At 40.2% G+C, this 19,214-nt stretch overlaps 1 protein-coding gene across 10 annotated transcripts in view; it reads left to right on the forward strand.

Moving 5' to 3' along the window:
* LOC138738967 (zinc finger and BTB domain-containing protein 20-like) overlaps positions 1 to 19,214 on the forward strand; it is a 462,974-nt gene that overhangs the window by 378,939 nt on the left and 64,821 nt on the right. For all 10 annotated transcript variants that reach the window (XR_011341908.1, XR_011341909.1, XM_069890223.1 and 7 more), the window contains 2 exons: positions 13,337 to 13,448; positions 14,140 to 14,225. The gene's annotated coding sequence lies outside the window, so the exon portion shown is untranslated. The remainder of the gene's footprint in view (positions 1 to 13,336; positions 13,449 to 14,139; positions 14,226 to 19,214) is intronic.

A 19,214-nucleotide genomic window follows, 5' to 3' on the forward strand; every position in this document is an offset into this window, starting at 1 on the left:
ATTTAAAACAGTAGGAAATCTCATTTTAGTGGTGAAAATTCTAAATTGAGAGAATGATGCAGATTAATTAAAGATATAGCACTAAGCACCTCTCAGCAGAGCAGCACCATTTAAAATTTAGAGAAGGAAGATGACGCATTTAAATTGATAAATTGAAAATTTTAACAATACAGCATGATGAAAGACAATTCCAGCCATTGAAAAACCCTTGCCACACAATTAACCTATGAACCACCAGCACCTTTGGAACGTCAGAATCCCGGAAGAAACCCTTGCAGGTCATGGGGACACGTACAAACTCATTACAGACAGCGCCTGATTGGACCCTGGGTTGCAGGCACTGTAATAACATTGCACTAACCACTATGCCCTCCAAATGATCAACAAGCTCCAAGACCTGGGATTTAACACCCCACTGTGTAATTGGATCATGGATTTCCTTACCTCCCGTCCACAATCTGAAAGAACTTCTCCACAATCTCCATCAGTACCAGAGCACCACACCAGCTTTGCCCACTGCCCTACTCACTTTGCACCTACAAACATCATCTACTTATTTACCGACGGTACCACAGTAGTGGCAACCTTGCACTCAATGTCACCAAAACTAAGGAGCTGATTATTGACTTCAAGAAAGGAAAGCCAGATGTATACAATCCAGTGATCATTGGGGATCAGAGGTGGAGAGGGTGATCACATTTTTCTTGGGAGTCACTATCTTGGAGGACCTATCCTGGGCCCAACACACCAATGGTGTCATGAAGAAAGCACGTGGAGGTTTGGTATGACATCACAAACCCCAGCAATTTTTTACAGAGGTGTGGTAGAAAGTGTGCTGACTGGCTGGATCATGGTCTGGTTTGGAAAAACCAATACCCCTGAGTGTAAAGCCCTCCAAAAGGTAGCCCAGGACATTACAGGCAAAACCCAACCCTCCCCACTATTGAGAACATCTACAGGGAAAGCTGCCATCAGAGAGCAGCAGAAATCATCAATGATCCTCACCACCCAGCACACAGTCTGTTCTTGCTGCTGCCATCAGGAAAGAGGTGTAGGTGACACAAGACTAGCACCACCAGGTTCAGGAACAGCTGCTTCCCCTCCACCATCAGACTTCTCAACAACAAACTCAATCAGGGACTCATTTAAGGACTCTGACTTGTGCACTTCATTGATTTTTTTAATTCTCTATTGAAGTCAGTTTGTTTACATTCATTATCTCTTTACAGTTCTTTTTTACATGTTCACACTGTGTAGTTTATTTTTTTGCATTACCAATTAGAGGGAATTTTGCCTGGCCTGCAAAATCTGAAATTGTTCTCTGAGAATAGTACTATACCTTAACTCTGTGCTAAATATGAAAATCATAGTACTACACCTTCATTCTATACTGAATACGATTTAAAGTACTATACTATAACTGTACTAAATATGAAAATAATAGAACTATACCTTAACAGTCACCAAATTTGAGAATTATAGTACTGTACCTTAACGCTGTACTGAATATGAGAAATATGGTACTACACCTTAAATCTACTAGATATGAAAATTAAGCTAAATTAATGTACAATAATTTATGTACAATAAATATCTGGAATTCAACAACTGGCAGCCTCAAGCAGCTGGTTAAAAAATAATCAAAGAAAGTATATTTTTAAAAATCAAATAGATAAGAATAAAATAATAGGTAAAAAAACACAAGTTTGAAATTGTAAATGTAAATGTTTCCTGAAGTAACACATAAACATTTGATGATGATGTGAGCAGATATTCAGCCAACGGACAACCTTGGTCTTGCTTTGTTCATAACAGCTGTTTGAATAAAATTATGTGAAACAGCATTAGTATCTCCCAGGATAAAGAGTTGGTTGATGCCACTCACCATTGGGGCGACTCTCTTAAAGTGTCTCCTTATCCCTGCTTAGTAAAAGTCGCCCCAGCCAGAGACTTTATCTTAAACTTGGGGGAGGGGGGGTAAATATTTGGAATGTTATTGTAGATAACCTAAAGTTGCAGCAAGGGTTAGATGTTTTCAAATAATGTGACTGAAAATAAAGTAAAAGGGTTTAAATTTTATATATACATGTAAGTGGTTATTCAGTTTAAGTACAGTATAATATTTTTGTCTTTTAAACTGTTTATTCTTATTGCAGGTGTATTAGTTAGGCATTATAAGAGTAAGTCATAAGGAACTGGAAAATGCACTAATCCAGTATCTACCTATCCCCATAAATGCCGGATACCAGGGGGGTCTTACTGTAATAATTTTGAACAATCCTTTCATCTTCCAGTTGAAGCTTCTGCTGTGAACTGTAGTGAGCTGTTTTGTGCTACTTTTAATAAGCTGTTCATTAATAAGTAATATGTATGTGCATTTTTAAAATAATATAGCAATAGAATTTTGATTATATTAACCAAAAGTTGATGATCTTTGAAATTATTATACAACTGGCTGAAAAGATTTTTTTTTAATTTACACACAATAACAGGCCCTTTTGGCTCATGAGCCTCTGCCTCCCAATTTACACTCAATTGGCCTACAACCACCAGTATGTTTTTCAGTGGTGGAGAAAACCCATGCATATACGGGAGACAGATAACACTGAATTTGAGCCCCGGTCGCTGGCGCTGTAACAGAGTTGCACTGACCACTATGCTAACCTTACCACCCTAACTAAATTTTAAAAACTTTTAGACATACAGTACGGTAATAGGCCATTTTGGCCCACAAATCCACGCTGCCCAATTTACACCTAATTAACCTAGAAGCTGGGGCACTACCTATGATCTTTGAATCCTCTTTAGCTGCAGGGGAAGTGAAGAATGGAAAATGTAGGTTCCTTATTTTAAAAAAGTATTAGGGAGAATTCTGGGAATTATAGACTGGTGAGACTTATATCCATGGTGTGCAAACTAATGGAGAGGATCTATGAGCATGTGGAGAAATGGATTAATAAAGGGAAGGTTATGATTCACGAGTCTAATTGAGTTATTTTAAGAAGTAACAAAGAAATTGATAAGGGTAGGGTGGTAAGTGTAGTCTACATGGCATTTAACAAGGCATTTGTCAAGGTCCCCCTTGAGAAACTCATCCAGAAAGTCATGGGGCATGAGTTCAGTGGAACCTTGTCTGTGTGGATAAAAAATTAGCTTGTAAGTACAAATCAGAGAGTAGTAGTGGAAGGAAAGTATTCCGCCTGGAGGTCAGTGACTAGAAGAGTCTCGCAAGGATTTGTTCTGGGACTCCTGCTCTTTGTGATTTTTATAAATGAACTGGATGAAGAGGCGGAAGGATGGGTCAGTGAGTTTGCAGATCACACGGTTGGAGGAGTTGTGGATGGAGCTGAAGGTTATTGAAGGTTACAAGAGGATATAGACAAGATGCAGAGTTGGGCAAAAAAAGTGGCAGATGGAGTTTAATCCAGATAAGTGTGAAGCGATGCATTTTGGAAGAACCAATTAGAAGGATGAGTTCAGGGTTAATGGTTGGTTATTTAAGAGGGACCTTGGGGTTCAGATCCATATGTCCCTCAAGGTCACCACACAGGTTTGGTTAGGAGAAAGAGGGAGGTGTATAAGAGGTATAAACAGCAGGGTGATGAGAAATTGAAAGAGGACTACAAGGAGTGTAGAAGGAATCTTAAGAAAGAAATTAGAAAGGCCAAAAAAAGGCACGGAGGCTTTGGCAGATAGAATAAAAATAAATCCAAAGGGTTTCTATAAGTACATTAAAAGTAAAAGATTAGTGAGGGATAAAATTGGACCCCTTCTAGATAGTGAGGGTAGGCTGAGTGAGAAGTCAGAGGAAATGGGGGAAATTTTGAATGATTTCTTTGCCTCGGTATTCACTAGGGAAAAAAATATTGAATCAGTTGAGGTAAAGAAAAATAGTGGGGAGGTCATGAAGCATATAAGGATAACCGAGGAGGTAGTGATGGCTGTGTTGAAAAAGATAAAGGTGAATAAATCTCCGGGACCGGACAAAATATTCCCAAGGACACTCAGGGAGGCTAGTGGACAGATAGTGGGGCCATTAACAGAGATATTTAGGATGTCACTGGCCACGGGGGTAGTGCCAAAGGATTGGAGGGTGGCGCATGTGGTTCCGCTGTTTAAGAAAGGGTCTAAATGTAAACCTGGGAATTATAGGCCCGTGAGTCTGTGGTGGGCAAGTTGATGGAAAGTGTTCTGAGGGATGGTATTTAGAAATATTTGGAGGTACAGGGATTGCTAGGGAGTAATCAGCATGGTTTTGTCAGGGATAGATCATGCTTGACAAACCTGATTGAGTTTTTTGAGGGGGTTACAAAAAAGGTTGATGAAAGGAAAGCTGTGGATGTTGTCTATTTAGACTTTAGTAAAGCTTTTGACAAAGTTCCCCACAGGAGGTTAGGAAAAAAGGTGGAGGCATTAGGTATAAATGAGGAGCTGTGAAATTGATTCAGCAATGGATGGATGGGAGGTGTCAGAGAGTAGTGGTAGAAAATTGTTTGTCCAATTGGAGGCCGGTGACTAGTGGAGTTCCTCAGGGATTGGTGCTGCGTCCACTATTGTTTGTTATATATATTAACGATCTGGAAGTAGGGGTGGAGAATTGGATAAGCAAGTTTGCGGATGATACAAAGATTGGTGGTGTTGTGGACAGTGAGGAAGATTACCGTAGATTAAAAGGTGATTTAGGAAGGCTGGAGGTGTGGGCTGAGAAATGGCTGATGGAATTTAATACAGATAAGTATGAGGTGTTACATTTTGGAAAGGCAAATCTAAATAGGTCATATGCATTAAATGGTAGGCTATTGAGATGTGCAGAGCAACAAAGGGATTTAGGAGTTGTGGTAAATAGTACCCTCAAGGCTGATACTCAGGTAGATGGTGTGGTGAAGAAGGCATTTGGAATGTTGGCCTTCATAAATCGGAATATTGAATTCAAGAGTAGGGAGGTTATGATGAAATTGTACAAGGCATTGGTGAGCCCAAATTTGGAGTACTGTGTACAGTTTTGATCACCAAATTATAGGAAAGATATAAACAAAATAGAGAGAGTGCAGAGAAGGTTCACAAGAATGTTGACAGGATTTCAAGGTTTGAGTTACAGGGAAAGGTTGTGCAGACTGGGGCTTTTTTCTCTGGAGCGTAGAAGATTGAAAGGGGACTTGATAGAGGTATTTAAGATTTTAAAAGGGACAGACAGAGTAAACGTGGATAGGCTTTTTCAATTAAGAGTGGGGGAGATTCAAACTAGAGGGCATGGTTTAAGATTGAAGGGGGAAAATTATAAGGGGAACATGAGGGGAAATTTCTTTACGCAAAGGGTGGTGGGCATGTGGAATGAGCTTCCGACAGACGTGGTCGAGACGGGATCATTGGTTACATTTAAGGAAAGACTGGATAGTTACATGCATAGGAGAGGACTGGAGGGGTATGGACTGGGTGCTGGTCAGTGGGACTAGGAGGGTGGGGATTTGTTACGGTATGGAATAGTAGGGCCGAACTGGCCTATTCTGTGCTGTAAGTGGTTATATGGTTAACATTCTGTATCTCAGCCAGAGATTTGATGTTAGAACTCATGGGAGGTATTATGTACTCAATAGTATCTATAAAACTCAGCAGTTAAAGATCCATTGAAGTGTCACTGAGTTTTTAAACCATGAAAAAGTCGTTCTGAGGCTAAGTAAACTCTTAACTGTGACACATTAGAACAAATTCATAACAAAATCCAGCTGCATTTTTAAACTGTTTATTAATGAACACAAAAGGACTCATCACATGACGTAGTTATTTTACGAAACGTGATAATGAATGTGATAATGTCCATGAAACATGGTAATGTCTATCGTATGTGATAACTATCAATAGAAAATATCAGAGCCCTGTTCACCTCCTCATCTCTATCCCGTTATACAAGTCAATGTAGGCTAACGACTTTCAAAACCCCTGCGCGTGCGCCAACAACTGAAGTGCACACAGCCTCCAGATTCCGGGCCACCACCCATGCCCAAAGCCAAACTGACAAGAATAAACAGCACGTCTTTGGCTCCTACAATACCAACCCCTAATAATTATGTCTCAAATAATAATTACACAATTATAAATAACAATCAAACAATATATTCCAATATTATGTAGATCTTCTTTCTTCATTCTTCATAAACACATAAACCTTGAAAAAGAGTGATCTTTATAATCACTCTGGACCAAGTCTGTGTAGTGGGCAAGGGGCAAGGCATAAAAAAACAGCAACAAAATAAAGTCAGTTCTGGGTTTGTCAAAGTTCGTAGAAGGCAGATTTTGTCAATGGGTCTGTTCAGAAAGGCGAGTCCTGATCTGAACATTTTTGTCCAGAATGGTCTCGACAATTTTTTCAGTCAGCCAGGAGTTTTGAGGTGCTGAATCGTCCATGATGATCACGATGTCTCCTGGTGTGAAGTTGCGTCTGATATTAGATCATTTCTGTTGTTCCTGCAGTTGGGGAAGATATTCTTTAATCCCTCTTTTCCAGAACAAGTCAGGCATATACTGAACTTGCCTCCACCTACGACGAGCATATATGCATTCCTTCTGAAACTGCCCTGGTATCATTGATGGCTTAGCCTTAAGGAGCAGAAGGTGGTTCGGGGTAATTTCTTCAAGATCATTTAGATCTGTAGAAGCCTTAGTGATTTGACGACTGCTGCGGATAGCCTCAGCTTCACATAAAACTGTGTGGAGACGCTCCTCGTCAAGACTTTGCACATTTAGGGTGGAATTGAGAACTTTCGCCCTGATCTAATTAATCTATCCCATACACATCCATGGTGTGAGCCAGCAGGGGGATGGAAGATCCAACTGAATCTTTGTGATTCACGAGTCTAATTGAGTTTTTTGAGGTGATAACAAATGAAATTGATGATGGTAGGCCGGTAGTTGTGGTCTTTGTGTATTATGGATTTGACCCTGATTCCAGCTTTCAATTGCCTCCCACAAAATTAGTGCCATTGTCATTTCATAGTTCTTTTACTTGACCGTATCTGGCAATAAAACACCAAAGGGCATCGATAAAAGAGTCTGTGTCAAGTGGTGATGCCACTTTGAAGTGAATTGCTCTTACAGCTAAACAGATGAAAATAGCACCATAGCGCTTCACGACACTCCTTCCACACTTTACTCCAAAGGGTCCAAAATAATCAACTCCAACATATGTGAAGGGAGGTTCATCAGGAGCGACTCTGTCTCGTAGAAAATCTGCCATCTGCTGTGGTCCAGGAGTGTATATGCCTGGGAAATCATAAAAATCGCTGCAGTCCAGTCCAGTGACCTCTAAGCCTGAAACAATGCTGGTTTCAATGACCTTCCTATGACCCATAGTTCTCAATAGAATATTTGACCTTCTTCCCTAAAGATTAATCTTATTCATTAGCCCCAAATTAATGAAGTGCTACCTTGGTCAAAAAATGCATAAGTATGCACTGTTGCAATCCCCTTCCTGACCTTAACTTGTACAGGTTCTATTGAGAGTTTGCAGTATTCTTCACTAGCCCCCAGTAAGATCACTTGTCTGAACTGAGGCTACAGCTCTGTTTTGAGATGCTTCCTTAGTTTCTCCTTGCTCCTTCTCTAGTTCCTTCTTTCTTTGGTGGACATGCAGCATTCTGGGATGCTTTAAACACCATATGTTGCAGCTGAGTTGCTTTCTGAAGTTTTTGCTGATGTGTCCTTTACACTGACAGCCAAAACATACTCCATTTTCTTTTAGGAAAGCGATTTTCTCACTATATGCCCTCTTTCCATATGTGAGCATATCTCCAAAGCATGTCCATCTCACTGAACAAACAGCTCTTCACAGCAGGTAATCTTTCCTCTTCCTTGGTTCCTTTATCAGCAACTGTCACAGTGGTGGCAAAGATACTTTCTTTTATTCTTGGATGAGCCTGTGACTTGAACCTCCTTGCATTTTTGGTCACTGTCAGAGTGTCATTGATATCTCCAAATACTATATCTGTTGCAATCGTCACTTGCCTTTCAAGGAAATCCACCATATCCTTAAAGGTAGCTCTTTGATTGTGTTTTTTCTGGAAATCACAGGCCACAATTCTCCATATATCCCTCATATGGTAGGGCAACTTCCTCATGATGTCAAGCTCATGCATGTAGTTGATATCTTCCCTATCATTACAACATCCTCTTAGAAAGAGCCCATATGCTTCTAGAGCCCTTGTGTCATCCGGTTTTATTGGCGACCGTGCAAGAGCCTTCTCCATATAAGCTGTAGCAATTTTATGCTCGTTGCCAAAATGCTCCTGTAGTAAAGACTTCGCCTTCCTGAATCCTCTGTCCAAGGCCACATGTAGGCAACTCCTTACAAGTTCCCTTGGCTGTCCCTTGTGTACTGCTCCAGATAATAGGGGCAATCTCTGGTGGTTTTGTTCTTGCTTTTAATACTGTGTTCAAAAGATTTAAGGAATGCTTGGTACTGAAGTAGGTCACCATGAAAGACTTGAATCTCCTTCTTAGGCATGGAAGAGAGACACTGTAGCTGGATTAATAATGCAGTGATTTCATTTTGCCTTTCCATGACTGAAAATACGTTGCTCTGTTCACCATTGTTTGTAACAGATAATGATTCACCCAGATTTCTGATGCTTGAATGGAGTGTCAAGGGAGCTGTGGTGAGAGATTGGATTTAAGATCCAGCTTCGTCTGCAGTTGTTATTATTGAGCTTTGTGGATTAGAAACCCCGTGCTTTGGGAGGATTTGTCCATGTGTTCGCATGTCTTGCAACTGTGTTACCCTTTTCTGTTGTCCTTTCTCAAAATATGACTCCATACCATCAGACACTTCAAATAAAGTTACTTCAAACACCGGATCCATTTGAGGCTCCTAATACCTTCCCTTTGGCTGTAGTAGCACCAATGTTTGCTTCCAGCTCTAGCTACTCCTTTTCCATGGCTACTCTTTTGATTTGGAGGAAGTGAGATGAATAAACAACATACCTTTAGCTCCTACACTGCATCTTTACTGTAGTTAAACAACTTCTACAACACTGAAAATGACTTCCATGTTTGGAGTTTCCTTTCATCAAAAAAGATGGTGGTGCCATGGTAACAGCAGTGCTGATGCTAAGCCAGGATGAGACCTTTCAATGCTCCTCCACAGGGTCCTACTGCCCAACAGTTCCACACTGAAGCCCTGTATTCATTTAACTTCCTGTAGAACAGAGCCAGCAGTGATTTTTATGAAGGAGATCCTTGGAGGTCCAGGTCCAAGATGGCAGAGCCCACGTTCAGCAGCTGAGACTTAAAAGTGTTGCGTGCTTTGAGGAAGTAACAGGCCACTGGAGGAGAAGAATGCATGCACCCACTGAGGAGGAGGAGAAGTAGCCTGGCAGAAGACCTCACAGTGTAGGAAGACACAATAGCAGACTAAGCTCCACCTTGGAGCCCTGAAATCAAAGTTGCTGGAGACCAGCTTGTCTCAGGGCCAGGACTCCCACAGACCCTCAAGCTCTGATGGCTTCCTCATCATTTGCAAGAGGTAGGAGGTGGGGTGGGGTTTGGAATCAGGGATCATGGAGATGTAACTTGAATGCCTTGGATCCACTCCCAGACAGGACAGGTGGCTGTGCTACAGAGGGCCACAGGAGAGGTAGCTGGATCTACAGACACTTTGAAAGGTTTCTGTATTGCTTCTCTATCTTGTGTTGTTAACAATAGTGTCTTAATAATAACTCGTTATGTGCCTTCAAAGAGTAAACATTGGAGAGATATTTGTGTGACAGCCAAACATGCTGGAGAAACTCAGCAGGTCACGCAGCATCCTTGGGAAATAAAAGGCCAACCAGTGTTTCAGGCCCAAGTCCATTATCAGGTATAAGCAAAAACAGGCAGATGCCTGAATTAAAAGGTAGGGGATAGGGGAAGGAGGAATGGAGGAAGGAGCAGAGAAAGGAGAACATGCTAACAAGTAAGGAAGAGGTCATAGGTAGATAAGGGTGGGAGGGTAGAATAGAAAAAAGCTGAGGAATGTTAGAGGCAGAGGGTCGTTCTCTGATAAGTCAAGGAAGGAGCTGGGGAACTGGAGGAAAGGAGACAGGAATAGGGAAAGAGCAAGATGTGGGGAAGGGAGTTAAGAGAAATTAGAGGTCAATCTTGATGCCATTTGCTAAGAGAGTGCCAAGGTGTTCTTCCAATTTGCAGGTAGTCTCAGTTTAGCAGTGCATAGACATGTGGGTGTGAAAATAGTGTGAAATTGAAATGGCTGGCTACTGAGCAGTCCTTGTTACTGCAGCGGGCAAAGCAAAGGTGCTCAATTAAACAATCGTCCAGACTGCACCCAGTCGTTCCAATGTAGAGTTAATGCACTTCGTGAGTATTTTGTGTCCTTGACAATAAATGGAATGTCGATGATTTATGGAAATGAGAAAAATACAGGAAATATGTTTTTCTTTTGTTTCTCTTTGAATTCCTTTTTCACTTTGTTTTCACCAAATGATCTCACAGTGTATTGATAATTCTAATTTCCAGATCCTAAATCAGGTTCTGTGTGCTGTGGTGAGATCTCACTTGGAGTATTGTGTTCAGTTCTGGTCACCTCCTTACAAGGATGTGGAAGCTATGGAGAGGGTGCAGAGGAGATTTACCAGGATGTTGCCTGGATTGGAAAATATGTCTTATAAGGCAAGGTTAGTAGAGCTAGAGCTTTTCTCTTTGGAGAGGAGAGGTGACTTAATAGAGGTCTACAATATTATAAGCGGTATAGATAGGGTGGAAACTAGCACCTTTTTCCCAGAGGTCATCTGTGCAAAATAAAGGGAAGAAAGTTTAGGGGAGACATCAGGGGTAAGTTTTTTTTACATAGAGAATTGTGGGTGCCTGGAATGCATTGCCAGGGGTGGTAATGGAAGCTGAAACGACAGGAGTATTTAAGAGACTCTTACACAGGCATATGGATAAGAAAAATAGAGGGTTTCAAGGTAGAAAGTGTTTAGTTTTTTGGGGGAGGTAAGCACAACATCAAGAACTGAAGAAAGCTTTTAGAAAGTGTTCTAAAGTGTTTGTCATTCTAATTAGTTGAAGATACTTGCTTGCAGTGTTTATCTGTGGTAGGGCAATGCTGTTTTTTGTTTCAGTAGAAAAGTCTACTTGAGTGTTGCTTATTCATTGCTGATCACAAAATACACAGGGTAAGTTGGTAAGTGCTTAACATAACATAACAATTTACAGCACGGAAACAGGCCATTAGGCCCTTCTAGTCCGCACCGAACCAAACACCCCTCTCTAGTCCCACCTCCCTGCACAATGCCCATAACCCTCCATCTTCTTCTCATCCATATACCTGTCCAACCTTTTCTTAAATAATACAATTGACTCCGCCGCCACTATTTCTCCCGGAAGCTCATTCCACACGTCTACCACTCTCTGAGTAAAGAAGTTCTCCCTCATGTTACCTCTAAACCTCTGCCCCTTAATTCTTAACTCATGTCCTCTTGTTTTAATCTTTCCTTCTCTTAACGAAATAGTCTATCCACATCCACTCTGTCTATCCCTTTCATAATCTTAAATACTTCTATCAAATCCCCTCTCAACCTTCTACGCTCCAAAGAATAAAGACCTAATCTGTCCAATCTCTCCCTATACTCTAGATGCTTCAACCCAGGTAACATTCTGGTAAACCTTCTCTGCACTCTCTCCACTCTGTTTATATCCTTCCTATAATTAGGCGACCAGAACTGCACACAGAACTCCAAATTAGGCCGCACCAACGTCTTATACAGTCTCAACATCACCTCCCAACTCCTATATTCCATGCAATGATTGATAAAGGCCAGCATACTAAAAGCCTTCTTCACCACCCTATTCACGTGAGTTTCTACCTTCAGGGAACGATGTACCGTTACTCCTAAATCTTTCTGCTCTTCTGTATTCATCAATGCTCTCCCATTTACCACGTATGTCCTATTCTGATTCTTCTTACCAAAATGAAGCACCTTACACTTATCAGCATTAAATTCCATCTGCCATTTTTCAGCCCACTTTCTAAGCAGCCCAAATCCCTCTGCAATCCTTGAAAACCTTCTTCATTATCCACTATTCCACCTATCTTAGTATCGTCTGCATATTTACTAATCCAATTTACCACCTCATCATCTAGATCATTAATGTATATAACGAACAACAATGGGCCTCCAACCTGACAGACAATTATCCACTACCACTCTCTGGCCTCTCCCTTTCAGCCAATGTTCAATCGATTTGACTATCTCAAAATTTACACCTAAAGACTGCACCTTCTTAACTAACTTCATTTGGAAAACTTTCCTTGAAACTATAAATCATAAGAAGAGATACAGGAGTATCTGAACCAGAACCACCAGGCTGAGGAACAGCTTATTCCCATGGACAGTGGGAATACTGAACAACCAAAGGAACTGCTCACACTAACTCACTTGTGCAAAACAATATTTATTTACTTGTTTTTTATAGATATACAGGTAATACTTATCCTGCATATGTATTGTGTGTCTGTATATGTGTAATGTCTGGTTGTGTGTCTGCATGTTTTTGCACCGAGGACCGGAGAACGCTGTTTCGTCAGGTTGTACTGCACAATCAGCTGACAATAAACTTGACATATAGATCATCCTATCACAGTATGGAACAACATAGTGTGAACTATCTTTTGCCCAGATGACAGGGCAAGTAGAAGAGAAATATTGTAACACTTGCTTACATTTGATAATTGGGACTCTAATTCTATTAAAAATGACCTTGAAGTATCTGAAATATCTTTTGTCTCCGTCATTGTTTCTCCATTAGATGTTTACATTCCTATAAGCAAAATAAAAGAAGGTTTTAAAATATCTGGACAAGAACATGGAATGGTGGAAACACTCAACAAGTGTCGATTAGAGTTTCAAGTCAATTACTTTATGATAAACTATAAACTTTAAATTCTGTTCAGAAGCAATTACTTTATTTCTCTCCACAAATGATGCCTGATGTGCAATATTTCTGTTTATTTTCAGATTCTCAGTATCTGTAGTTTTCTTTTGCTTTTCAATTACTATTTGTGAGTTTTTCAACTTTATGGAGTAGTTTTGTGACAGATTTGTTACAAAACTTTGTCAATGGCTAATCATGCATGGATTGTGTTCCATAAAGTTCTGAAGGTTGCTCATGCTTAAAATCTATATATTTAACTGAATTCATTTTTTGTCTAATAAAATTAAACGGTCTTAAAACACTTTTGAGTTGAAAGAAGCCCAATTGTGGAAGTTAACATACATAAAGGCAATTAATGATTATATTGAATTGTGTTGTTAATAAAACTTTTTAAATCTTTATTTCAACTCATTAGGTTACTGTACAACTCAATGACAACTGAGAAATATTTTTGGACAGCATGAGACATATTTTTGGACCCAGTGACCAGATTTTGCAATATCAGGGAAACTTTGAAAAACTTGAAGGTAATTTATCTTGCATATTTAAAGTAAGTAGGTGTGTGTGTGTATGTATGAGAGAGAGAGAGATTACTTTGATTCTTAGTGTGAGTTGCTTGCATCTGCTCTGCCTGTAGATGGTGCTGTGACAGTCATTTTTAATGTTTCAATGTGTAAACCTACAGATTCTCAGCAGCTATAACTTCCTGGTAAGAGTAGGATGTAACAGTTTGTAGCTACATCATTACTTAATAGTTTCTTGAAAATAAATTAGACAGGTAGATAAAAAAAAGAAGGAAACATTCATCTAAGTATGAAAATGTCATGCAGACCAATTGTTTGATATATCTTTCCATTATAACCAGTTAGCCATCTTGTTTTAGTCTGTGTCTTTGCCCATCTTTAAACTTTAGGCATATTCATGCTTATTCCTTATGTATTTAACTTTTTAAAAGTGCTTTTAATCTTCAGAATTGGTTGCATCTTCACCTATATAAATTAATTTGTTTAATCCTGTTTAAATGTTTTGTCATTTTGTGAAAACAGCCTTAATAAATTCTGGGATTAACTATTTATTCTTGAAATAATTTCACTTGCTAATCCAAATGAACTCAGGAGATCATTTATAAATGTACGCTCACTGGTGACTACAAGCTTTAGTATATAACTGTTCTGGTTACCATATCAACAAGTTGAGCATTTCTTTGTATTATTCCAGGTCCTACAATCAGAACTTGAGGAGCCTGGGAGGAAGTCAAAAAGCACATCATCAACGGAAACAGTTATTCCTAGAGCCAAGTGCTAGTGAGTATAGGATGAGTTAATGTGAAGCTGGAGAAATAATGCACATGGAGTATTGGGACCTATTCTTAGCCAGGGGTAACTTGTCCAAAGTGGGCACATTGACCCTCAACAAATCCAGGATTGATACCGTCAGGGGGGGGGGGGGGGGGGGAATGGTTTAATATGACTTGGCAAACATCACCAGGAAGGAGAACAGGAAAGAACAGAGAAAAATACAAACGACAACAAGAGTGAGTGGTAAGGAATGCATTCGATGGAACAAATGTGGAGCAGTCTAAGATGAGATACCGTACAGTTTCATAAAGGCTCGGACCGTAACAATGAATTGTGAGCTCAATTGTAGTGTTGTAGGGGGAGGCAAGGAGGAAGTTTGCACACACATCTTTTGAAAGTCTCAGGGAAAATTGAGAATACTTGTTAATAAAATGACCAAAGTGGTTATATATTAAATTTCATGATCACCAGAGAGCTCAATCTTGTGTCACATCTCTTGTCAATTAAAAAACAATTTAATTTTACTTGGTCAGTGAAACTATAGATTCAGAATCTACTGTCAATTTCAGATTTCATAAAGAGTAGTTTTAACAAAATAATTAACCATTTAAATTAGATAATTAAGGATAGTGATGGGCTCAATTCATGGATGGTTCCACTGTATTGAAGAGCAATAGTACTTATTATTTTAAGAGTAGAGCTTATTAAGAAGGAGTAAACTATCTTTATGCCTGAAGTTAACCAAGGAGATGTAGTGCCAGATTTTTGCCTAACAAAGAGCCCAGATGTGAAACGTTGGTTACCCTTTAGGATGCTGTGTGACCCGCTGAGTTTCTCCAGCATGTTTGTATATTGCACCTGACCCCAGCATCTGCAGACTTCTTTGTTTAATGAGATTCTGAGTTTGTTAGTATGGAAAGAAAAAGTTAGTTATGCTGAACCTTTACACATCATCTTAGCTGGAACATTCATATTAAGTTGTGGGGAAACACTTCAGAAAGGACTAGAATAATACCAAGGAATTAATTTATATGGATCTGGAGAAAAAGAAGTTTGTTCAAGTTGAGAAAGTGAATAATGAGTGCACCAAGTTATGAATAGTTAGGATAAGTAAAGGAATCAGAGTCAGAGTTTATTGTCCTGAACAATTCATGAAATTCAGTGTTTTGCGGCAGCATCACAGTGGAAACATTCATATTATAAACATTTTACCACATTATAAAAAATAAAAATAGTGCACGAAAAGTAAGGCAGTGTCTTTGGTTCATTGATCATTCAGGAATCTGATGGCAGCAGGGAAGAAGCTGTCCTTGTGCCGTTGAGTGCTCGTCTTTAGGCTCCTGTACCTTTTTCCTGATGGTAGCAGAGTGAAGTGGGCTTGGCCTGGGTAGTGGGAGTCTTTGAGGATAGAGGCTGCTTTATTAAGACACCGCCTGATGCAGATGTCCTCGATGGAGTGAAGTCTGGTGCCTGTGATGTCGCAGGTTGAGTTAACAACCCTCTGAAGTTTTTTCTTAGCCTGAGAGTTGGCGTCTCCGTACCAGGCAGGGATGCAACCAGCCAGAATGCTCTCCACGGTACACCTGTAGAAGTTCACTGGAGCCTTTGGTGACATACCGAATCTCCTCAGCCACCTCACAAAGTATAGCCACTGGCGTATCTTCTTTGTGATTGCATCAACATGGAGACTCCAGGACAGATCCTCAGAGATGTTGACACCCAGGAGAGTTTGTTTTCAGTGGCATAGGGTTGATAATCAGAAGATATGGTATAATGTATGTGGCAGAAGAAGTAGGTCATTTTTTGACTATTTTCTGACTTCTTTTGACATTTTGAATGCAGAATCCGAAAGGAAAGGTGAGACAGATTCATTTGTAATGTTCAAAAGAGATTTATCGAAATGCTTGAAGACTAAAAGAATGGTGATAAGCATTGATGTTTTCATTGAATTTCAAAATGGGCAAGGGGGAAATAAAGTACTGGCCTTTATTTGTGCCTCATTATGCCTTTCAAAAATTTCAAAGGAACCTTTGTGTCTTGGAAATATGCAACCTGTGAAATAATTAAATGAAAGTCATGTCACATCTGCCTTCCCAGATCTCGCATAGCGATTAGTGCAAAGCTGTTACAGCAGTCGGGACAGGGCTTCGAATCTGACATTATCTGTAAGGAGTTTGAACGTTCTCCCTGTGTCTGTATGGATTTGCTCCAGGGGCTCTGGTTTCCTCCCTCTCAAAGCGTATCTGGGGTTGTAGATCATTTGGGTGTAATTGGGTGGCACAGGCTTATGGCTGAAAAGGCCTGTTACCATGCTCTATGTCTAAATTTAAAATTTATATTTGAAGTCAGAAGGTGCTTGACTCATGCAATTCACTTGATACTATGTATATAACAGGGAAACTGTTTCCCATGTGCCTCATTGTTCTGGATCCAACTACTGTAGAGATTTTGTAAGATGTCTTACTAATGTCCAGGAAAACAATATCCACTGGCCTGCCTTCACCAATTATTTTCATTTTCGCTGTTTCAGGTCTGATAGAATTGGGGGGTGGGGTTTAGTGGGGAGGGGTGGGTGGCGTTGTTTTGTCAGGGAAAATATTACAGCGATGCTGATGCATAGGAGGGCTCATCAAGGGAGGCGGTGTGGGTGGAATTAAAAAATGGAAAAGGAAAGTTATATAGGGGTATATTATAGACCACCTAGTGGGGAGTGAAAAATAGAGAAGCAAATGTGCAAGGAAATAGCTGAGATTTGTAATAAGCACAGGGTTGTGGGGGATTTTAATTTTCCTAATTTAGATTGGAAGATGCATTCAGTGAAAGGGCTGGATGGATTAGAATTTGTAAAATGTGTGCAGGACAGTTTTTTGCAGCAATATATTGAGGTACCCACTAGAGAAGGGGCATTGTTGGATCTACTGTTGGGGAATGAGGTAGGACAGGTGACTGAGGTGTTTGTTCAGGAGCACTTCAGATCCAGTGATCATGATACCATTGGTTTCAATATAATTATAGAATCGTCTGGTCTGACGATTAAGGTTTTTGAGTGAGGGGGCAGATTTGAAGAAATAAGAAAGGATTTGCAAGGAGTGTTTCGGGCTGATTTGTTTTTAGTAAAGGAGGTAGAGGAGAATTGGAGGTCATTTAAAGGTGAGATTTTGAGGGTGCAGAATCTTTATGTTCCTGTTTGGATAAAAGGCAGGGGCAAAAGTTCGAAAGAACCGTGGTTTTCAAGGGAGATTAGGAAGATGATTCAAGGTAAAAGGGAGGCCTACATTAAAAACAGGAAGCAAAGTATGGACAAGATGCTTGGAAAATACATGGATTGGAAAAAGAAGCTTAAGAAAGAAATTAGGAAAGCGAAAAGAAGGTACAAGGTGGCTATAGTGAACAGGGTGAAAGTAAATCCAAAGGGTTTTTACAAATATGTGAATAGCAAAAGGAGAGTGAAGGATAGAATTGGTCCACTAGAGAATCAGAGCGGACAACTGTGTGCGGAGCCGAATGAGATGGGGAGTTATTGAATGAGTTCTTCTTGTCAGTATTTACTAGGGAGAGGAATATGGAATTGTGTAGGATAAATGAGGTATAAAGGGTAATTATGGAAAACGTAGGGATTAGGAAAGACAGGGTGTCAGAACTTTTGAGGCATATAAAGGTGGATAAAGGTGGTCCTGACGGAATTATCCCCAGGACTTTGAGGGAAGTCAGGGAGGAAATAACGGAGGCTCTGACAGTGATTTTTGACAGTGACAGTCACTGGAGAGAGGCATGGTGCTGGGGGATTGGCGTGTCGCCAACATGGTTCCTCTGTTTAAAAGGGCTCCAGGTGTGGGCCCAGCAATTATCGGCCAGTAAGTTAGATGTCGGTAGCCGGTAAACTAATGGAAAGTATTCTTAGAGATAATATGTATAAGTATCTAGAGAGGCAGGGACTGATCAGGGACACCCAACATGGGTTTGTGTGGGGAAGGTCATGTTTGACAAATCTTGTTGAATTTTTTGAGGATGTGACTAGGGAGGTCGATGCGGGTAGTGCAGTAGATATAGTCTATATGAATTTCAGTTAGGCCTTCGATAAGGTTCCACATAGAAGGTTGATAAGGAAGGTTCAGGTGCTAGGGATTAATGTTGAGATATTCAGATGGGTTCAACGGTGGCTGGAAGGTAGGCGCCAGAGAGTAATGGTGGATAACTCTCAGGATGGAGGTCGGTGATGAGCGGTATGCCTCAGGGATTGGTGTTGGGTACCTTGTTGTTTGTCAGTTACATTAATAATTTTGATGATGGAGTGATAAATTGGGTTAGTAAATATGCAGACGATACAAAAATAGGGAGAAGTTGTGGATAGAGAAGATGTTTTTCAGGGACTGCAAAAGGATATGGACAGCTTAGAAGAGTGGGCTGAAAGGTGGCAGATGGAGTTTAATATCGATAAGTGTGAAGTGCTTCATTTTGGGAAGAATAATCAAAACAGGACATGTGAAGGGGAGGGAATTGAGTAATGCAGAGGAACAGTGATCTTGGAATAATGGTTCATCGTTCTTTGAAAGTAGATTCTCATGTGGATAGGGTGGTGAAGAAGGCTTTTGGTCTGCTGGCCTTTATATATAGGAGCTGGGAGGTGATGTTGTGACTGTTCAAGGCATTGGTGAGGCCAAGTTTGGAATATTGTGTGCAGTTCTGGTCCCCAAATTATAGGAAAGATATCAATAAGGTAGAGAGGGTGCAGAGAAGATTTACTAAAATGTTTCCTGAATTACAGTATCTAGAATACAAAGAAAGATTGAGTAGACTGGGTCTTTCTTTATTCATTGGAGTATAGAAGGGTGAGGATTTGATAGATGTATTTAAAATTATGAGGGGGATAAATAGAATAGATTTAAATAGGCTCTTCCCCTTGAGGGTAGGTGGGATTGGAATGAGGGGTCGTAAGTTAAGGGTTAGGGAGCAAAAGTTTAGAAGTAACATGAAAGTGATCATCTTCACTCAGAG

This window comes from Narcine bancroftii, chromosome 7 (assembly GCF_036971445.1).
Source record: "Narcine bancroftii isolate sNarBan1 chromosome 7, sNarBan1.hap1, whole genome shotgun sequence".
NCBI lineage: Eukaryota > Metazoa > Chordata > Chondrichthyes > Torpediniformes > Narcinidae > Narcine > Narcine bancroftii.